Consider the following 20545-nt stretch of genomic DNA (forward strand, 5'->3'; position numbering starts at 1 on the left):
TTTTTCACACACAAAAAATCCTTCTAACTTCTAGTGTTTTGGAATAGCTAGAAGCAAAAACCTGAAATAGTACAATGGCAACGGATAAACTCTGAAATCTGTTCTATAACTTTGTTGAAGTGTACTTTGAAAATCACTGATTTTTCTTTCCTTTTGTTGTATATATGCTTTATTTAACAACAAAAACATTTTAAAAACTAATTGCAATTACAAAGCTACAGTAATCAAAACAGCATGGTACTAGCACAAGGATAGATATTGGACCAATAGGCCATATCATAGGTATGGCAAATTGATTTTTACCAAGGTTGCCAAGACCACTAAGTTGAGAAAGAATATTCTCTGCAACAAGTGGTGCTGAGAGAAACAGATGTCCATGAAGAAAATAATGAAGTGTGTCCTTTGTCCCACTACCTATGCAAAAATTAACTCAAAATGGATCAAATACTATAAATATAAGAACAAGGAAAATAGTTCCAAGACTTTGCATCTGAAGCATAAGCAATAAAAGAAGAAATAAAACTTTTGTGCATCAAAGGACATTATCATGTTAGTGAAAGTCTACTTACTTAAAGAGGGAAAATATTTGGATACCACATATTTGATAAGGGTTTAATGTCCAGAATATATAAAGAAATCCTACAACTCAACAATAAAAAGAACCCAATTTAAAAATGCACAAAAGTCTTGAATAGACAGTTCTCTAAAGAGGATATACAAATAGCCAAAAGCACCCATAAGATGCTAAATATCATTAGTCATTAAAGAAATGCAAATCAAAACACCAATGAGACATTATTTCACAATCACTAAAATGGCTGCAATTAACATAAAACAAAATTTCAAGTGTTGGAAAGGATGTGGAGAAATAGGCACACTCATTCATTGCTGGTGGGAATGTAAAATAGTGCAGACACTATGGAAGACATATTGGAATTTCCTTGGAAAGCTAAGTATAGAATTATCATATGACATGGCAATCTCTTTTATGGTATATTACCAAAAGAATTGAAATCAGGGACTCGAACTGATATTTGTACACTGATGTCCACAGTGGCATTATTCACAATTGCCAAAAGATGGAAGCAATCTAAGTATCCATCAACCAACAAATGGATAAATAAAATATGGTATATAATACAGCAGAATATTATTCAGCCATAAAAAGGAATGAAATTCTGTTACCTATAACAACATGGATGAACTTTGATGATATCATGTTGTGGGAAATAAGCCAAACACAAAAGGAAAAATATTGCAAGTTCTCACATATTTGAAATAATTAAACTAAACTCAGAGATAAGAATCTGGAGTACATTTGACCAGGGCTAGGTTGAGGGTAGAGAATTGGGAGTAAAGGCTTGAGTTGTACAGAATTTCTGTTTGGGTTGATTAAAGTTTAGGAATGGATGGTGGTGATAAAAGCACGGTATTGTGAATATAATTAAGATCACTGACGTATATGTGAATGAGGTTAAAAGGGAACATTTAGATTTTGGTTGTATATATTACATGTTGCAAGAATAAAAATAAAAATTTACATGTGACTGCAGAGCAAACTGTGAACCCTATTGCAAATGATGGGCTATAGTTAATAGTACTGTTATAGTTAGTTGCACAATTATGAAAATATTTTTCATGAATTGCAACACATATATCACACTAATGCAAAGTGTTAATAATAGGGTGTTACATGGGTACTATTTATTTTCTGTATGTTATGCATGACTTTTCTGTAAACTTACAACTTCTCTAATAAGAAAATAAAGAATACATTTTTACTGGTCAATATTGGTGAATGAGAAGCAGTCATGAAGATTCTGTGAATTAGCAAATTTGTTTCCCTAAGTATGACATGGTAGATGGCTCAGTCGTAGGTAAATCCCTCTGGCTTCTGCCTGGAACTTAAGAGAAAATAAGGAAATAAAATATATATATCTCCTGCTTTTCTCCATCTGGTTTGATATACTAACATTGGGGAGTAAAATTTGTGAAATTGTATTTGTGGTGAAAATTTTATGTTTCTGAAGAATAGAAATCTGGAAAGATGATCTTCTGTATATGATATTATCTAGCTTCTGTAATAAAAAAGAACACAAAAATATGGGTGACCATAAAGTCATTGTCCAAATGAGACAAATTTGAGAGTGAAAACAGACAGGTAACTGGATGAATAACTAAGAAAACAGACCTAAACAGGGGTGTGTAGATATTCTATTTAAATGACAATAAATTGATTTTTGTTCTCAGACAATTGTTCAGATTAAATAGGCAGCAAAAGACAGCAAGAGGATTTCTGACTAATCCTCACAGGGTTTCCACCAGGTGCTTGCTCCATAGTCTGCTGTCACATCTGCATTTCAGCCAGTGGCATGCAGTAAAGGAGAAATGGGAGTGATGGTTCAATCCTTTAAAACTCCTGTCTTTGGCTGGAACTCATCACTTCTCCTTTCATCCCACTGGGCAGAACCTAAATGAAATACATGGTTCCACTAGGGGAAAGGAGAATGAGAGATGCAGTTTTTAACTGGATGACTATGTTGAAGCACAGAAATTCTTTTATTACATGATGAGAAGAAAAATAAGTACTATTGGACAGTTCACACGAGGATTTTCCTCCATGGGTACTGAAAAAAAAAAAAAAAAAAGTATCATCCTGGACAAAAAAACTGGAGCTGCTAAGGGCAACATCACATCCATCCCATTTGAAAAAATTAGAAACACCTGTACTTCTTTCCTATGTCTTTCCCAGGATGGAAAACGTAGTTACTAAGCAGTGGTGACAGGGTTCCTGATGAATCATAATGACTTATAAAGAGACTTTTATCTTGAAGGGAGGTCAGCAGGGAGAAGGTTGGAGGATGGGAGTCCACATTTCCAGTAAGTGAGTTTCTTTTATATCATCAAAACTCAATTTTAAAAACATTTGTTTGGCTCTTCGTACATGAAAAGGCTAGGGGAAAAGTGGAATTGCAGTCTACAGTCTGATATATTTACTACATAGATTTATGTGTCAAATACTGTGTTTGTGTGTTGTGTATAAATCCTTTGGCATTAATTCATTGTCCCTGAGAAAATACCCGTGTATAGTGGGAGAAATTACACTCAGGATACACGATGCACTGAAGGATTATTTAGGACTGACCTTCAGTAGTAATTTGAACAAGCTAGAAAAACGATAGTAAAATATACTTCCACGTGCACTTTCGCACAAAACTACTTTATTTCATTATCGGGAGATGCTTTCTAACTGAGAACTTTGAAACACGATGTCCTTGTTCCAGACAATGAAAAGCTAGGGTGGCAGGAAAACATCTTCATTTTTGAGGATGAGAAGTGAACCTAACTTGTAAGAAACCCTGGGAAATGAAATTTCTGATTGGGCAGTGATGTGCCAGGCCATAACCGAGAAGGGATTTCTGTCTCTAAAGACAATGTGGGTAGAAGGCACACTGATAGGAAATCAGTCTCTACAGCAGTAGTAATGAGATCCAGGGTGAAGTGCAATAATTAAATGTGTCTCCTTTTTACTTTTCTTTTAATTGAAAGTGGGTAAGGGGTTTGAAGAAATAGAGATGATATGGTCAATAAAAATCCAGCAAAATTATCAGCTATTTTTTTTTAAACATAATGGAGTCTTTAGCCGGTAATCTAGTAATATAAATGATAAAAGTATTGAATTATTGAAATTTAGAATTCTGGAAATAATATCCCTCACAGGTTTTTTTATTATGTTGTGCTCCATATTAAAAACCAATATATATTGATTAGCTTATAATTGATTCATTCTCAAGGTGTACCAGATTTTACCTTTAGGAATGGTTCTGCTTTAGATACTTCATCAAGATAATTAGGACTCTCTGATGCATAAAAATAAATTGATTAATAATCAAAATGTTTCTTGTGAAGCTATAATTTCATTTGCTGAGTTTTTGCTATAATTGTCTTTTGCCTTTTGTCTTCTGAGAAAGTTTCTTTTAATAAAATGAAAATGTAAAGTTTGATCTGAGAAATTTTTTTTGGAAAACAGCTGTGCCTTGTCAAATAATAATAAGAAAACTTGAGGAGTGATTCATTTTAAAGCAACAACACCAGTGACAATGAGCCATGAAGGGTTTTATTTTTATAATGAAACTAATTCAAGAAGTAGCTATAGAAAAGTAGAAACCCCATGAGCTTGTAAAGCACACTGCTGTAATTATCTCTGCTCTCTCCTTCTTTCACAGCAATGACATCATTTCAAACAAAACTATTTTAAAAGAGGCAAATTCCCCACATATAAAGCCTTAAACCCAGGAAAAGTAAGGTTTTTTAATGAATACAAAACAAAGTCTAATGAAATGAATGACATTAAGTAGTGTGAGCACAATTTCCATTTTTCCCTCCCTGTTAGGAAAATGTCTTTTTGCTTTATTTTTCTAATAATGACCTAAAAATAAAACAAACTTTACGATGGTAACCGGCAGTGTTTGTAAATTGCAAATTTGGTTCCCACACAATGGTTACTTCTGCTTGTTCTACAGGAAAAATTTGCTTGTTTCATTAATAGAATGTATTGAAATACAACACTTATTCCCAACACTGTGCTTTTAATTATTCAAAAGTTAACTTTGAGAGTCATTGAAATGGTTTATAAACAATACTATGCAATATAACACTCAATGATTATTACACAATAGTTATTTATTTGATATCTTGCTAAAGCAATAGAAACAAATCTTATTAGTGAAGCAAATTCAGGAGTTAAAGCAGATAATAATTGAGAATTAAATAATGTAGTTGTATTTTTTTCCATTAGGTTCTATTTAACTATAATGAACATATGGTGAAATTCACTTTGTTGATGTACAGTTTATGTTTTGACAAACATATGCAGTCATATATTCACTATCACAATCAAGATAGAGAAAGCTTCCATTATCCCATAAGATTCCTTCATTCTACCACTGTGCGGTGGTAGAATGCCCTTCTTTCCCCCAACCTGCAGTCCTTGGCTACCACTGATGGGTTTCCTTTCTTTGTGCATTTGCCTTTTCCAGAATCTAATATACATGAAATTGTATACTATGTGAAACTTTAGAGGATGGCCACTTTCATTTGAGATTAACCCATGCTGCTGCAGATGTTGGTTGAATGAATTTGAAGGAAACTTTAATTGTCCATCAGTGTCCCATTGCAAGGGTATATCATCAGAGTTGATTTATCCATTTAGCAGGTGTTCTAGTTTGCTAGCTGCTGGAATGCAATATACCAGAAACAGAATGACTTTTAAAAAGGGGAATTTAATAAATTGCTAGTTTACAGTTCTAAGGTCAAGAAAATGTCCCAATTAAAACAAATCTATAGAAATGTCCAATCAAAGACATTCAGTAAAAGATACCTTGGTTCAAGAAGACCAGTGAAGTTCAGGGTTTCTCTCTCAAGTGAGAAGGCACATGGCAACCACAGTCAGGGCTTCTCTCTCTGGAAGGGCACATGGTGAGCACGGCGTCATCTGCTAGCTTTCTCTTCTGGCTTCCGGTTTCATGAAGCTCCTGGGAGGCGTTTTACCTTCTTCATCTCCAAAGGTCACTGGCTGGTGGACTCTGCCTCCCATGGCTATGTCGTTCTGCTCTACTCTTTCTGAATCTCTCATTCTCCAAAATGTTTCCTCTTTTATAGGACTTCAGAAACTTCTCAAGACCCACCCAAATGAGTGGAGACACATCCCCCTAATCCAGTTTAACAACCACTCTTGATTGGAATACATCTCTAAGAAGAAGATCTAATTACAGATTCAAACATGCAGTATTGAATAGGGATTATTCTGCCATTATGAAATGGGATTTTGATTAAAACATGGCTTTTCTAGGGTTCATGCATCCTTTCAAACCAGCACAGCAGGTAAAGGGTGTTTGGTTTTCATTTTTTGTGAGTATGAATAAAGCTACTATAATCATTCACATAAAGGTTTTCAGGTGGAATATAGCTTCCATTTTCTTGGGTAAACATGTAGGAATGAGATGGCTGGATATTGTAAGTGTATGATTGGCTTTATAAGAAACTGTCAATCTGTGTCCCAAAGTAGCTGTGTCAAAAGAGTATATGAGAGCCCAGTTGTTCCATTTGTGCCAACAGTTGTAATTGATATTTATTTTTGCCATTAAAATAGTTGTATTGGATATAACTTGCTAAATAGAAAGTGACTTGAACAAATTAATTATGTAGTTGAGCATAAAAAAGATGTCTAGAAAAGTGATTGTCTGATGTTCTATTCAAAAATAAAACTATTACTCTGTAGAATAAATTAATAGATATTCTTATTGTTGATAGTATAACAGAAATCTGAATTTTGAAGTTTGAGAATTGCAAATTTTGTTATTATGGTACATTAGAATACTGAGTTTAGTGGATATCTTAAAAGCTATCTGAACTTACTCATTGTAATTTCAATGAGGTCATCTGGATAGCACCTGAAATTATTATTTTTTTGTCTTTTACCAAGTGAGGAAATTTACTGAACATCCAATTTGTTTTTGAATTAAATTTCTACAGGCAATTGAATTAAATTGAAATGAAGCACATGAATTTCTTAAGCATTATAACATTTGGAATAAGGAGTGTATAGCTTTACTCACACAGTGGGGCTTAGACTATTAAGAAAAGAGTTACATATTTCAAACTGCAATGTTGAGTTAACAAATATAAAAGATCTTTCTTTAAATGAAGGTAAATAAAAATATATGCCAATCTGTATCTTTGCTTTGGATATTAATTAATAACGACAGGGCAATGTTTCTGAAGTCCGTTGTCTAATTCCAATGTTTTCAAAGTTTTATTATATGAACTCTCCTCAGTGATAGAGTACTCTTCTGTACCATGATTTTATATATTTGACAACTTGTCCGTGCTTGTAACACTTACATAGGGGTAGAATTAGCAATTAAAAGTTAACAAGCTATTTCCTCAAGGTCATTCTAGGGATGCAGGAATCTGGTTGCTCTAGTTTGTTAGCTGCCGGGATGCAATATACCAGAAATGAAATGGCTTTTAAAAAGCGGAATTTAATAAGTTGCTAGTTTACAGTTCTAAGGCTGAGAAAATGTCCCAATTAAAGCAAGTCTATAGAAATGTCCAATCAAAGGCATCCAGGGAGAGATACCTTGGTTCAAGCAGGTCAACGAAGTTCAGGGTTTCTCTCTCAAGTGAAAAGGCACATGGCGAACACAGTCAGGGCTTCTCTCTCAGCTGGAAGGGACATAGCAAACATGATGTCATCTGCTAGCTTTCTCTCCTGGCTTCCTGCTTCATGAAGTTCCCCGGGAGACGTTTTCCTTCTTCATCTCCAAAGGTTGCTGGCTGGTGGACTCTGCTTCTCGTGGCTATGTCATTCTGCTCTGCTCTCTCTGAATCTCCCATTCTCCAAAGTATTTTCTCTTTTATAGGACTCCAGAAACTTCTCAAGACCCACCCAAATGGGTGGAGACATGTCGTCACCTAATCCATTTTAACAACCACTCTTGACTCAATCACATCATCCAGGGAGATGATCTGATTACAGTTTCAAACACAGAGTATTGAATGGGGATTATTCTACCTTTATGAAATGGGATTTTGATTAAAACATGGTTTTTCTAGGGGACATACATCATTTCAAACCAGCACACTGGTAATTTGAAAACCACACCCCTGCCCCCCACAAATGTGACAGTTCTCTTAATCTGATGTTTATTCCTTTATTCTAATGTTTATATTTTGATTATATACAAAAAAAAAGTAAAGGAAAAAAAGCCATGCAGCATAATATTGGGGAAACACGTGTGATAAACAGTTTCAATTAATAGCATTAATTGTTCCACTTGGGACTTATTGCTACGTGACATTTTTAACTGAAATAATGTAGAAACTTGTATGAATGATAATAGCAACAATAACAGAAATAACAGTAATAGAGTCTGATCAACGTTTGCATGTAGTTTTTCTTAGTGGTTGCTTCAGTTCTTTATCTGTATCATGGACATTGAGTAAACATGTTCTAAGAAAATTAAATTTTTAGTTAAGTAATGTTTTATTTTATAGAAATACTGTAGGATATTCACGACTGAAAATGCCTTCAATTTAAGTTAGCTATTTTAACCATAACCTGTTGATGCAAAGGGAATACATATAAATGGATTTTGTCATTGTGCTTTTTCTTCCTTTTTAAGCTGCATAATCATTGTGCTGGTTTGAAAGGGTATATGCCCCCTAAGAAAAGCCATGTTTTAATATGGATCCCATTTCTTAAAGGTAGAATAGTCTCTATTCAATGCTGTGTATTTGGGACTGTGATGGGATCATCTCCCTGGTTGATGAGATTTGGTTAAGAATGGTTGTTTAACTGGATTAGGGGATGGCATGTCTCCACCCATCTGAGTGGGTCTTGATTAGTTTCTGAAGTCCTATAAAAGAGGAAACATTTTGGAGAATGAGAGACTCAGAGAGAGCAGAGAATGCTGCAGCACCACGAAGCAGACAGTCCACCAGCCAGCGACCTTTGGAGATGAAGAAGGGAAATGCCTCCCGGGGAGCTTTATGAAACCAGAAGCCAGGAGAGTAAGCTAGCAGATGACGCCGTGTCTGCCATGTGCCCTTCCAGCCGAGAGAGAAGCCCTGACTGCGTTCGCCATGTGCCTTTCCAGATGAGAGAGAAACCCTGAACTTCATCGGCCTTCTTGAACCAAGGTATCTTTCCCTGGATGCCTTTGATTGGACTTTTCTATAGACTTGTTTTAATTCTCGGCCTTAGAACTGTAAACTAGCAACTCATTAAATTCCCCTTGTTAAAAGCCATTCTGTTTCTGGTATATTGCATTCCAGCAGCTAGCAAACTAGAACAATCATATAGGTAAAACTGTAACTATATTAAATTGAAATAATCAGAAAAATGTTATTTTAATAACTGCTGAGTTGGTGTTTCCATGCAAAAATATTCAATGAAAAAATATTTATTTCCATATTTTCATCTTCCTTTTCATTTTCCTTTTAATGAACGAGATTGTGACAGTCATTTCATTGCTCCAGAGAATCTCAAGTTTACCAGAGACATTATGGCAAATTTTTTATGCTTTAAGACTAAATTTAATGTACCAGAATATAATAAGGGCACAAAGACGAGAGATGATGATACCTGTCAACTCAACCAAGTTAATTAGGATAAACCGACATGCAGGAAGCTAATTGTGTCAGATGAAATATCACACATTAATTATATGTTAAAGAGATCTGATTTCAACTTCAGCCCAATCATTTAATAATGGAAAAGTTCTAGTGGCTTCCATATGTGAAATTTATTTGTCATCTTGATGTTTTAGAAAAAGATATAAAACCCAAACATTATATTTTGTTACTTGACTCTAAATTTATGCTGCTACTCATAAATTTCATAGACTGACAAAACAAGAGAGATCTGTAAACTTCGAGAAATAAACCTTCACCAAAAGATTTACCTTAGGGAGAAACCAAATGGAAAGTTGATTGTTTGTAGTTAAAAGGGACACATTAGAAATAATTACTGTCTCAAAACAGAATACCAGTCTCCTGTTCAATAGGTATTCAATAAAATAGTATTGAATAACTTTTTTTTTTAATTAGTTCCCATTAAACCTGAACTGGAACATGTGACCACATATTTAATTTTACAGAATTGAGATTGAGTTCAAATTGTAGAGTAACTTTCCAGAGAGATTTTCATCTAAAAACTTAAATATTGGAGAATTATTCCTGCAGTAAAAAGATTTCAATAAGCAAAAACAGATCTATCTGTGTATATGTATATATATATTTGATTTATATTTTGCTGATACAGCTAATTTGGGGTATGTAGAGGTGGTGAAGATCTAAAATAGAAATTGAAGTTGAAACTAAATTGTAACACTTCTGTCTTGTAGTTACTGGGACAGCAGAAAGGAGGAATTGGAAAGCCTGAGGAATTGGGCAAACCAATCCCTAACTCTTCACAGACAAATCCTGCTAGTAGGGCCTCAGTTGAATTGGTCCTGGGCCTCAAGGTGGGATTGGTAGAAGTTGTTCATAGAGATATGAAAGGAAATGCACTTGTTCTTTATGTTACCTTGCCCTGCTATTTATTACACATATTTAAGAATAGGTGCTTAAAGTTGCACTATTTAATAGCCAAGCTTGGGGTTGAGAGAGTGTGCACTAACAACTTTTAGATCTTTAAATAACATGGAAATCAACAGGCTGACAAGATGGAGTTGGACATTCCAGGTCCTTCAGATTCTAGCAGCCTGTCTCCAAATATCGACTGTGTTAGACTCAAACTGCATTTTTCCAAACATTTAACATATCCCTGGCAAAAGGATAAGCCCTGCAGGTGACTTGTGGAGATAGACTTTACTTTGTAAAGAGAACCATAACATTGGATGAGATGTCTGTCTCCAAATGACAAGCACCTTATACACTATAAATGGCAATTTCCACGTACTGGGCTCATACATAGGACCATAATCTGTTTTCCCTCCTGTTTAAATGAAAGGAGTCCCCTGAGCGTTTCAAAGACAGAGATTCCTACTTGAACTGAGGAAACCCTTTGTGCTTTCAACTGTGTTTTCTAGAACTTCATTTCTATCTCTAACATCATTAATTTCTCCCTGCTAGTTGGAACATTGGCATCCAATTATAACCTGCTTCTGTGTAGCTCATTATTTTAAACTGAGTAATATTTTTTTCTTGACCTCAAACCTCCTTGGAATCTCAGTTCCCCTTCTCAGTACCATTTCTCCAAAAGTTTATTCACAGCTGTCCTCTCCTGTGTACTTGGATTCACTATTCAGTATTCTTAATCATAATTTCTCTCCTGAAAAACTACAGTATTCTCTTTGTTTCCTCTTTGCTACCTGTTTTAGCTTACTAGGCTGCTCAAAGCAGATGCCATGAAATGCATTGGCTTTACAGTGGGAATTTATAGCTCATAAACTTACAGTTTTGAGGCTGTGAAAATATTCAAATCATGGCATCATCAAGGTGGTGCTTTCTTCCTGAAGATATGGCTATCCCCAGCTCTTCTGCCACATGGCAAGACACATGCAGCTATGCTGATTTCTGTCTTCTCTTCTGGATTTCCTTGATGTTAGCCTCCTGCTTGCCAGGCTTTCGCTCGCTCTCTCTCTCTCTCTCTGTCTCTCTCTCTCTCTCTCTCTCTCTCTCTGTCTCTCTCTCTCTCTTTCTCTCTCTCTCCTGTTTATAAATGATTCTAGTAACAGGATTAAGACCCACCCTGGGCCATGCCTTAACTGAAGTAACCTCATCAAAAATCAAAAGGTTCCAGTTAGAATAGGTTTACACTTACAGGAATAGATTAACTTTAGGAGCATCTGGGGAACATGCATTTCCAAACCACAGCACTACCCCAACTCTATTTTTCACTACCCAGCCACATTATTTTTAGAAATGTAATGCACATAATTTTATCCCTGATTAAACCCATTCAATAGCTTTCCATTAAGTTTACAAGGTCTAAGGCCCTATGTGTCTGGATCTGTCTTCTCTCACAGTCTCTTTTCCTCACAATCCCCAGAAACATTGATTTTTTTTCCCCTTAAAGATGCCAAACTTGTCTAATTTCAGGCTGTGCTTTCTATTCCCTCTACCTAAAACTTGTGTCCATATCTCTTAGCATCATCTTCTTTCACCACAAATAAGTCTCCACTGAAAGAATGATCTAGATCACTCCACCAGCATTTTCGCTTGACCATATTACCTGTTTAATTTTGATTCATACTATTTGGCAATGTGGAAATTTCATATTTTTTGTTCACCTTTTTATTGACCTCACCCTGTGGAATGAGTTCTAAAGGGAGAAAAATGATCTTTTCTTTATTATTCACAATTGGATTACCCAGTGTTTAGAATAGGGTCTGGCATATTATAGATGCCAATCAATATTTTTTTTGATAAATCCAATTACAATAATTAGTGTAATTGTTATACAATTACATCAGATCACACATGAAGAATGTAACTAAGTTATATATGTTTGGGGGAGTTTTTTTTTCTAAAAAAAAGTCTTTAACAAAATATAAGGACTTTGGGTTGATAAAGTGATTTTTTTTTCTAAAAATTTGAACACATATTTCACAAACTTGAAAACCTAAACCATAATCCAACAAAACAAAACTGAAAACAAAGCTATTATTATTTGCAATGCAATGCAGCATTTGCATTCACTCTGATGGCACACTGTCAGTTCTACTCACCTAATACTAAATATTTTCTTATATACTGTGAGATTAAATATTGTATTAAGAAAGTCAGCCTTGTTCCAAAAAGAACAGTGGTGCAGTGTTTCAGTTTGTTAAAGGTGCCAGAATGTAATACATCAGAAATGGGTTGGCTTTTACAATGCAGATTTATTGGTTTCCGAATTTACATTTCTAAAGCCATGAAAATGTGCAAATTGAGGCACCAACAGCATAATAACTGAACTCTGAAGGCCACTAGCCTCTGGGACACCTCTGTCACGTGGGAGGGCACATTTCTGCCAGTCCCTGGTCTCTCGCTCCAGGGTCACATTGCTTTCAACTTCTGGCTCCAGTGGTCCCTTCTTTAAGTGTATATGAGTCCTCTCTTAGCAGCTCAGGGGCTTTTCTCTCTGAGCTACCTTGGCTTTTTCTGTCTTTTTATCCTCTCATAAATTATTTCAGTAAAGGATTAAGACCCACGTTGAATTGGGTGGTTCATATCTCGATTGAAAGAACCTAATCAAAAGTTCCCACTCACAACAGGTCTGTACCCACAAGAATGGATTAAAAGAACTTGGTGTTTTCTAGGGTACATAACAGCTTAAAATGAGCACATGCAGCCATACTTCCTTGACCTGATGTTTAAAATTAAGTGATCTTTCCAAAGTCATGGAGCAAATGATGAAGACAATTAAGCCTCATAAAATATGTGTAGATCTCTGAAGATGCACTTTGTTCTTCATTTGGGGGCATCTTTTATATCCCCAAAAGGCGCTTTGATTAAAAGAAAGAGAAACATTCAACTCTCAAGTTCATATGTGAATCATTATCAACCCATATATTTTGGGGGAAGCTAACTGAGACCGAATAATTCAGGAGGTTGAATGCAGCAGAGGAGTTCCAATGCCTGAAGTTAGCCATTTGGAATTGCACTCAAAACAAACAAAAACAAACCTAATGGTTGTTAAATAGCTAGTTTCACAGGGAGAAGGAAATATATTACCATACAGCAACAGCTTGTAACAGAAGATAATTTATAATAAAAAATGTCAGTTTGTTACTTTGAAAGTACTAAGAGTAAGATATATGACCTATTAGTTATTAAACATAGTTTCACTTTTAAGCATCCAGAGAAAATAATCTGAACTTTGGTGTAAGACAGTTTTAATAGTACTAACTATAATGAAAAACAAATGATTCAATATTCTGCTTTCTTTTGCCGTCACGTGTTGTAATACAATATTAAAGTATAATAATAGGTATAGGATATGGTAGAAATAATTCAGAGAAAAAGAGAATGGGTTGATTTAACACTGGGCTGTCCATCACATCTGTTAAATAATCTCTACATTATGTCAATTAATTGACAATGAAAAAAATTAGCTTTTAACTGTTTCATGACACAAATAGTCTGGTCTTTATTGCCTTAAACTGCTAAACACTGACATTTCAATTTTTTAGGAAAAAATTAAATCTACAGGTCTGCTATTGCATCATGGGTCCATGCATGAATTCTCTACATAGACTGGAATGAGCCAATATGCTAGAATATCAAAGTATGACATAACTTGTTTTTGATCAGGCCTTCATGACAGATGATATAAAGCTATCATATATATATGATAAAATATATATATGTGGGTTTATCAAAGATTATTTTTTAATAATTTAAGGATTATATTTATTTTAATCTTATCAAAGATTATTTTTTAATAACTCAGCTATTAAAATATTTTGTTTCATTTGCTTAGGAGAGAGGAAAGGAAGAAAGATAGTACTAAATGACCAGCCACCATGTTTCAAGTGCCTTACAAGACAATTCAGCTTGTCATCTCATTGAATTTTCTTCACAGCATGTGCATTATGTTTTATATTCAGTTCATGGTTGACAGGATATTTTAAAAGCTGTATAATATGTCTGAGCTCACAAAGCTGGCTCATGATTCAGCTACGGTTTCTACACTGTTTTTCCTGATTGTAAAAGGTACACAATGCAGCTACCATAATGACCTGGCTGGTCTCATTTTGGAGTGAGGAAACACAAATGCCATCTATTGACTTGACCTGGAGGAGTTTTCAGCCACCATGGGAATTTCTTCCCTACTCATTTTGGACTCTTTGTGCTGAGTAAGTGACAGGAGGATTTGCCCTCTTGGACTCTATTCTTTATAACAGATTGTTCTTTTTAAAATGTTACTCTTCTAAGAATTTTACAAGTGTTATGTCATTTATCTTCATAGCATTGTTAAAAATGAGGTGATACCATTTTCCTTCCTGTTATAAATGTGCTACAAAGCTCTTTAATCAAAGTTTTCAGTTTCCTTATCCAAAAATGAGAGCAATGTGGTTCTCAAAACATTTGTGTGGCATAAAGAATCTAGCTTGTGTCAGGTGCCTAGCACATAGTATTTGCCCAAGAAATCTTATTTCCTTTCCTTCTTCTCTAATTAAATCAACTGGATAAGACTACAGCTTATGTAAAACTGTGGCCTTTTCAGTGCATGACAACTCTTTTTAATACCACAGTAATATTCACACCCAGCTGTATAGCAACTTGAATTCCCTTGAACCAATGAAGGACAAAGTAAATTACCTAGACAGCCCTCATTCTCCCAAACAGAATCACAAAACCAAAACTTTTCTTCATCGAATGGTGCCATGCTGCGATTAGTATGAGAAACACTGCATTGCACTAGAGGACAGATAAGCAAACATAAATCACAGGCAGATTACTGAAGGATTTTAGATGCAGGCCTTTATACCTCCCATTAACAAACCCTGATGAGAATGGCTTACATATACAGAGAAAAGCAAATGCATCTATATAGAATCTATCAGTTTGATACCGTATTGATTTTGGCTGTTACACATATGGATATTTGATGCATAATTTACTTCATTATTGCTAAACAGGTGTTGACTTGCTTCAGATGTTATTATTATGCAAATTATTTGCCAGATACTGAAGAAGCATTTTAATATGTTTGTGTTTCTCTCTGGAGATTTTTCTAGTTACATGAAGCTTGAAGTTTGATGATTGGAACCTGTTTTGAAATAAATTTTTGCCCGACAGAATACTACTGCTGGTTTGGTTACTTTGTGCCCAAACTGAAGGAAGAAAAAAAAAACGTTCTTATATTTAGATTGTACTTCCAATTCAGCTTAGAAACCTGTCATTTGGAGATTTTGACAAATTTATGTGCTGATACATATTCAAGTAGAAGAAAATGTAGTATAGGTATCAATAGTGTTAAACACCTAGTATATACATAAATTTTGTAATTATTTTCATTAGCCTAATATCTAACTTTTTTTTTTTTTTTTTTTTTTTTTTTTTTTTAAAGGAAAGACAGAGAGAAGGAAGGAAGGATAGAAGGAAGGAAGGAAGGAAGAAAGGGAAACATCTTTAAACATTTTCTTGTTTTACTGTATTCTGTTCCTCCGCTTTTTGTTACATGGGCTGGGGCCGGGAATCGAACCGAGGTCCTCCGGCATAGCAGGCAAGCACTTTGCCCGCTGAGCCACCGCGGCCCGCCCTAGCCTAATATCTAACTTTTAAGGATTTAATAGTTATAAGTGTGTAAAAATGCAATCTATTTAAGGTGAACTTTTTTGCATGATATTCATTTTCAGTGTCTGGATGCACCTGGTAAATATATACATAGGGGATACTTTTTGGACTTCTAATCCCTTGTTTTGCCACATGATTATTTGTCTGCATACTAACCCCTACTCCCAATCTTATTTAGTGTATCCAATTGTCCTGATGACCTTCTGCAATCTGAGTTTCTCCTTAGCTATTTGCACATTGATTGCACTATCAATCATCTATTTTCTTCAAATTAGTTTCACATTTTATGCCTCTTCCTTTTTGTCACACTTTCTATTTGACCTTTTCTATTTACTACAACTTTCTTCCAACATAAATGGAGCTCTATTAAATGCAAAATGTGTGTGCTCACAATACACACAGGGTATACTTAGCTCTCAGTTTTCAGTCCTGTAGAAGTGATAATTGAAATATCATCTAGTCAGTCATTTTTGTGGAAATTACTTATAGAACAACAACAACAAAAACATTCACTAGTTCTTTCCTCTCCAGAAGTAAGCAATTATGTTAAAAGTACACACATATACACACACACTAAATCCCTTTAATAAAGAAGCTGCCTAATTCTTTGTACTTAAGAGTGAATATGTCCTAACGGTTACTTCATTAGCAGTTTCTAAAAAAAGAAACAAATGAATCTCACTTACCTGTAAAGTAGCTTCTTAACTATTCATGTAAAATATAGTACAGAATGTATCACTCCAATAGTTTACATTTCCAATTGCAGTCTGTTCTCAGGGAAACTACTTAACTAAAAACGTCAGTCAAATAAAAATAGCTCAGTAGATTAAACAATTGTATCAATAATTAATTGACAGTTTGAAATTAAGAAGGGTGGGGATTAGAAGGTGGGAGGTTTAATTTTGCCTAATGGAGTTACTTAATTAAAGGAAAAATGAGATAGAAGTTGGGGCCATTTATTCAGGTGCTTTGCCTTTCAATGATAGTTCAGCATGAGTTTGTGTTTTTTTATGTATTTTTATTGTGATATCTTCATACACCATACAATCCATCCAAAGTATACACAGAATCAATAGTTCGCAATATCGTCACATAGTTGCATATTCATCACCATTATCATTTTTAGAACATTTGCATTACTCCAGAAAAAGAAATAAAATGATAAAAGAAAACCCCCCTACCTCCCACACCCCTCTCCCTCCATCTTAGTGATGTATTACAATCGACCCAATTTTAAGACTTACAACAGAGGTGGGTTAACTAAGACAGTTTAAATATATGCATATATACTTAAATATATATATGACAAAACAAAACATCCAGAAATAGACCCATACAAACACGGCAAACTAGCCTGTTTTTCTCTCTTTCTTTTTTTATTTTGCAATAGAATTCTAAAATTACTATCAAAGACAGAGCTACTGAATTACAGTTCAACAATCTCAGGTATTTTCTTCTAGTTACTTCAAAACAGACTCTAAAAAGAAATATCGATCTAATGACTCAACAGTTGCAGTCATTTGTTATATCCTAATTTATCAATTATATCTCCTTCCTTTCATTTGATTTTCTCTCAGACTTCAGGGATAACTGGGAAATGACCATTTCAACATCTTTGAAGCATGGGATTTTGCTTACTAATTGCTTCTCCTCAAGCCTTTCACCTGAGATGTGAAACTACAACCTAATTTTTATAGACAGCAATAAAGCAATGCAATCTTTTATAAATGTGGAGGTTTATCTTTTTTTTTTCCTTTATTTCTCTTTTCCTTCTCTCTCAGATAATATTTTGCTGTGGTTATAAACTTATGAGGTATGCAACAAACAAACTAATGAATTCATGTATATTTCTGTTTATCCTGCCCATTGCCCCTTATCTTATACTTACTTCATTGATTTCTACATTTATATTTACTTTTCTTCTTTCTATTGATGTTGAGTATAGTTTATTTTAGGTTATTATTTAAACCTTCTGTAATTTTGAAAAATAAGCATTTAGAGTTATTAATTTTCCACTGGGCACTGTTTTAACTTCTTCCCATTAGTTTAGATACGGTGTTTTTCATTTTTCATTCAGTTCAAAATATTTTCTATAAGCCCATTTTTTAAACTCATGAATTATTTAGGTGTCTGTTGTTTAATTTCCAAATATGTTAGCACATTTAGCATTTCTTTCTCAATGATATTTAATTTTATCTTGTCATGGTCAGAAAATTCTTCTATATGAGTCTAACCCTTTTAAGTTAAATTAGACATATTTATGACATAGCGCACAGGGTATGTTGGTGAATATTCCATTCATACTTAAAATTATGTGCATTCTGTTTTTATTAAGGTTTTATTGTTTTGCATACTGTAAAAAGTCAGGTCTAGTTTCATAGTATTTTTCCAGTGGGAAAATACTTACTGATTTTCTCTCAACATTTTTTTCAATTACTGAAAAAGAAGTGTTGAAATGTGCAGTTTTAATTGTGATTTGTCTATTTTTCCTCTCAATATAGTCAATATTTGCCTCATTTATTTAAGTGATTTGCATTTATAAATGTTATGTCTTAATATTTAGTTGACCATTCTTTCTTGATGGAATTTGCCCCTTAAACAGATAATATTATTTACTTTGAAGGCTCTTTCCATTCCAGTTTTCTTATGATTAGTGTTTTCACTCTATACACATGTGTTTTTCCACTATTTTATTTTCAGCCACCTGTGAATATATATTTAAAACACATTTTATATAGCATATGGAAGGGTCTTGTTTTTTAATCCTCTGTAGTAATAACTTTTTTGCTGCTTGTTTTTTTTGTTTTTTTAATTTATCTATTAATTAAAAAAATTAACAAACCAAAGAAAACATTAACATACATAATCAGTAATTCACAATATCATCACTTAGTTGCATATTCATCATTTCTTAGATGTAGTAATAACTTTTTAATAGGGATGTCCATACTGTGTATAGTTAATATAAATATCAATATTGTTGGATTTATGGCTATCATTTTGCAATTAGTTTTTTTTTTTCTTTTTGACCATCTGTTCTTTGTTCATTTTTCTCTTTCCTGGCTTCTTTTGGAGTAATCATTTTTCTGTATTCAGTTTTATCCTTCACTAAAGGTGCATTATATATATTTGCTGTTGCTGGTACATTTAGTATTTCCCTTGGTTTTAAAATGTACATAATTATTGTATCACAGTCTACCTTCAAATATGTTTACCATTACAAATTTAATATAAGGGTTTCATAGTGGAATATTCACAACTCTCCTAATCTTTGGTGCATTTTACTTCTACATATTCTCAGGAACCCACAAACCAATGTTTATATTAAGCAGTCATCTGTTTGGATTAAACCTACAACATTATTATTTTTATAATCAATCAATTATCTAAAGTCATGTATTTTTTAAGAAGAAAAGTAAAATCTCTTTGATACCCACCCACGTACTGGTTAGAGTACTTTTCATTTTTTGGTATAAATCCATATTTCAAAACATGAAACCTCACACTAAAGATCAACTTATTTCAGTTCCTTTTATCCAAATCATCACATCCAGCTTTCAACAACAACAAACACATCACAAGGCATGCTTAAAATAAAAAAACAAACACCATCTCATGAGAAAGGACAAGCATCAGAATAGATACAGATAAGACAGAGGGGTTGGGACTATCAGATGAGGAAATAAATAAAAAAAACTATGGTTAATATTCTAAGAGATGTTCAGGCTCAGACCAAGTGCATGAAGAACATCAGTTGGTGCTGCCATGAGAACAAATAACATGCCAGGCACAGAAGCAGGCATTGGTTTATTAGAACTTAATGAGCAGGAAAGAGTCTCTGGTGGTGGTGGTTTAGAGGGATAGGGCTGTGCAGTGGTCGGAGTGCAAGGGGCAACATTATATGATGTTAGAAGACATCTAATATAGTATAAGGACATCAGGTTTCTAGTATAAAATTAAAGGGGCTTAAGAATTGATGTTTCACTGAAGATTAATATTTAAGACGAAGATACAATCGATGCTATTTTACATCTGCGATTACATCTTATCCCTTCTGGGAGATTGTTTCCTTTCTTGACTTTTGTCTTGGTTAAGTAGGCTGTAACATGCTTGGGCTTTCATTTCCCTTTAGGAGGGGACCTGGGCCTTAGGCCACTACAGAAATCTAATGGAAAAAGTGTACAACATAGAAGAAGAGATGGATAATGCAAGCAGAGATGGAAAATCTAAGAAATAATCAAAAGGAAATGTTAGACGTAAAAAGCAAACAAAAAACACCATAACATAAATTAAGAATGCCTTTGATGGGCTCCTCAGAAAATTGTACCCAGTCGAGGAAAGAATCTGTGAATTTGAAGATATATAAATAGTAGCTTCCCCAACTGAAAGTCAAAGAGAAAGGCAAGTTTAAATAAAGAAAGAGAATAAGCATTGTTCAAAGATCCCTTTAGATTGGGAAAAGGCTCAAAGGACAAGGAGGAAGTATAACTTAGAAAATAGGATTTAACAAATGAGTATGATGCTGAACCACTCTATTAATATCCCTTTCTAGTCTCCAGTGTTTTGGAGCAACTAGAGGGAAAATCTCAGATGGTAGAACGGTAGCCCGTGACAAACTGTGGGATCTGTTCTGTAACTATTTGTTGAAATGTGCTTTGAAAATATTGCTTTTTTCTTTCTTTGATATGTATATGTTATATTTTACGAGAAAAAAATTTTTAAAAGAACAGAATATCCACGAACTGTGGGGCAA

The 20545-nt window shown here is 34.2% G+C and overlaps 1 long non-coding RNA gene across 1 annotated transcript; it reads left to right on the forward strand.

Moving 5' to 3' along the window:
• The first annotated feature begins 2820 nt into the window (after positions 1-2820).
• Positions 2821-17518, forward strand: LOC143646173 (uncharacterized). Its single transcript, XR_013157361.1, has 3 exons — positions 2821-2880; positions 13973-14348; positions 17370-17518. It is a non-coding gene; the product is annotated as an uncharacterized LOC143646173 (long non-coding RNA).
• The last annotated feature ends 3027 nt before the right edge of the window (positions 17519-20545 follow it).

The sequence above is a fragment of the Tamandua tetradactyla genome, chromosome 9 (assembly GCF_023851605.1).
Source record: "Tamandua tetradactyla isolate mTamTet1 chromosome 9, mTamTet1.pri, whole genome shotgun sequence".
NCBI classification, from domain to species: Eukaryota; Metazoa; Chordata; class Mammalia; order Pilosa; family Myrmecophagidae; genus Tamandua; species Tamandua tetradactyla.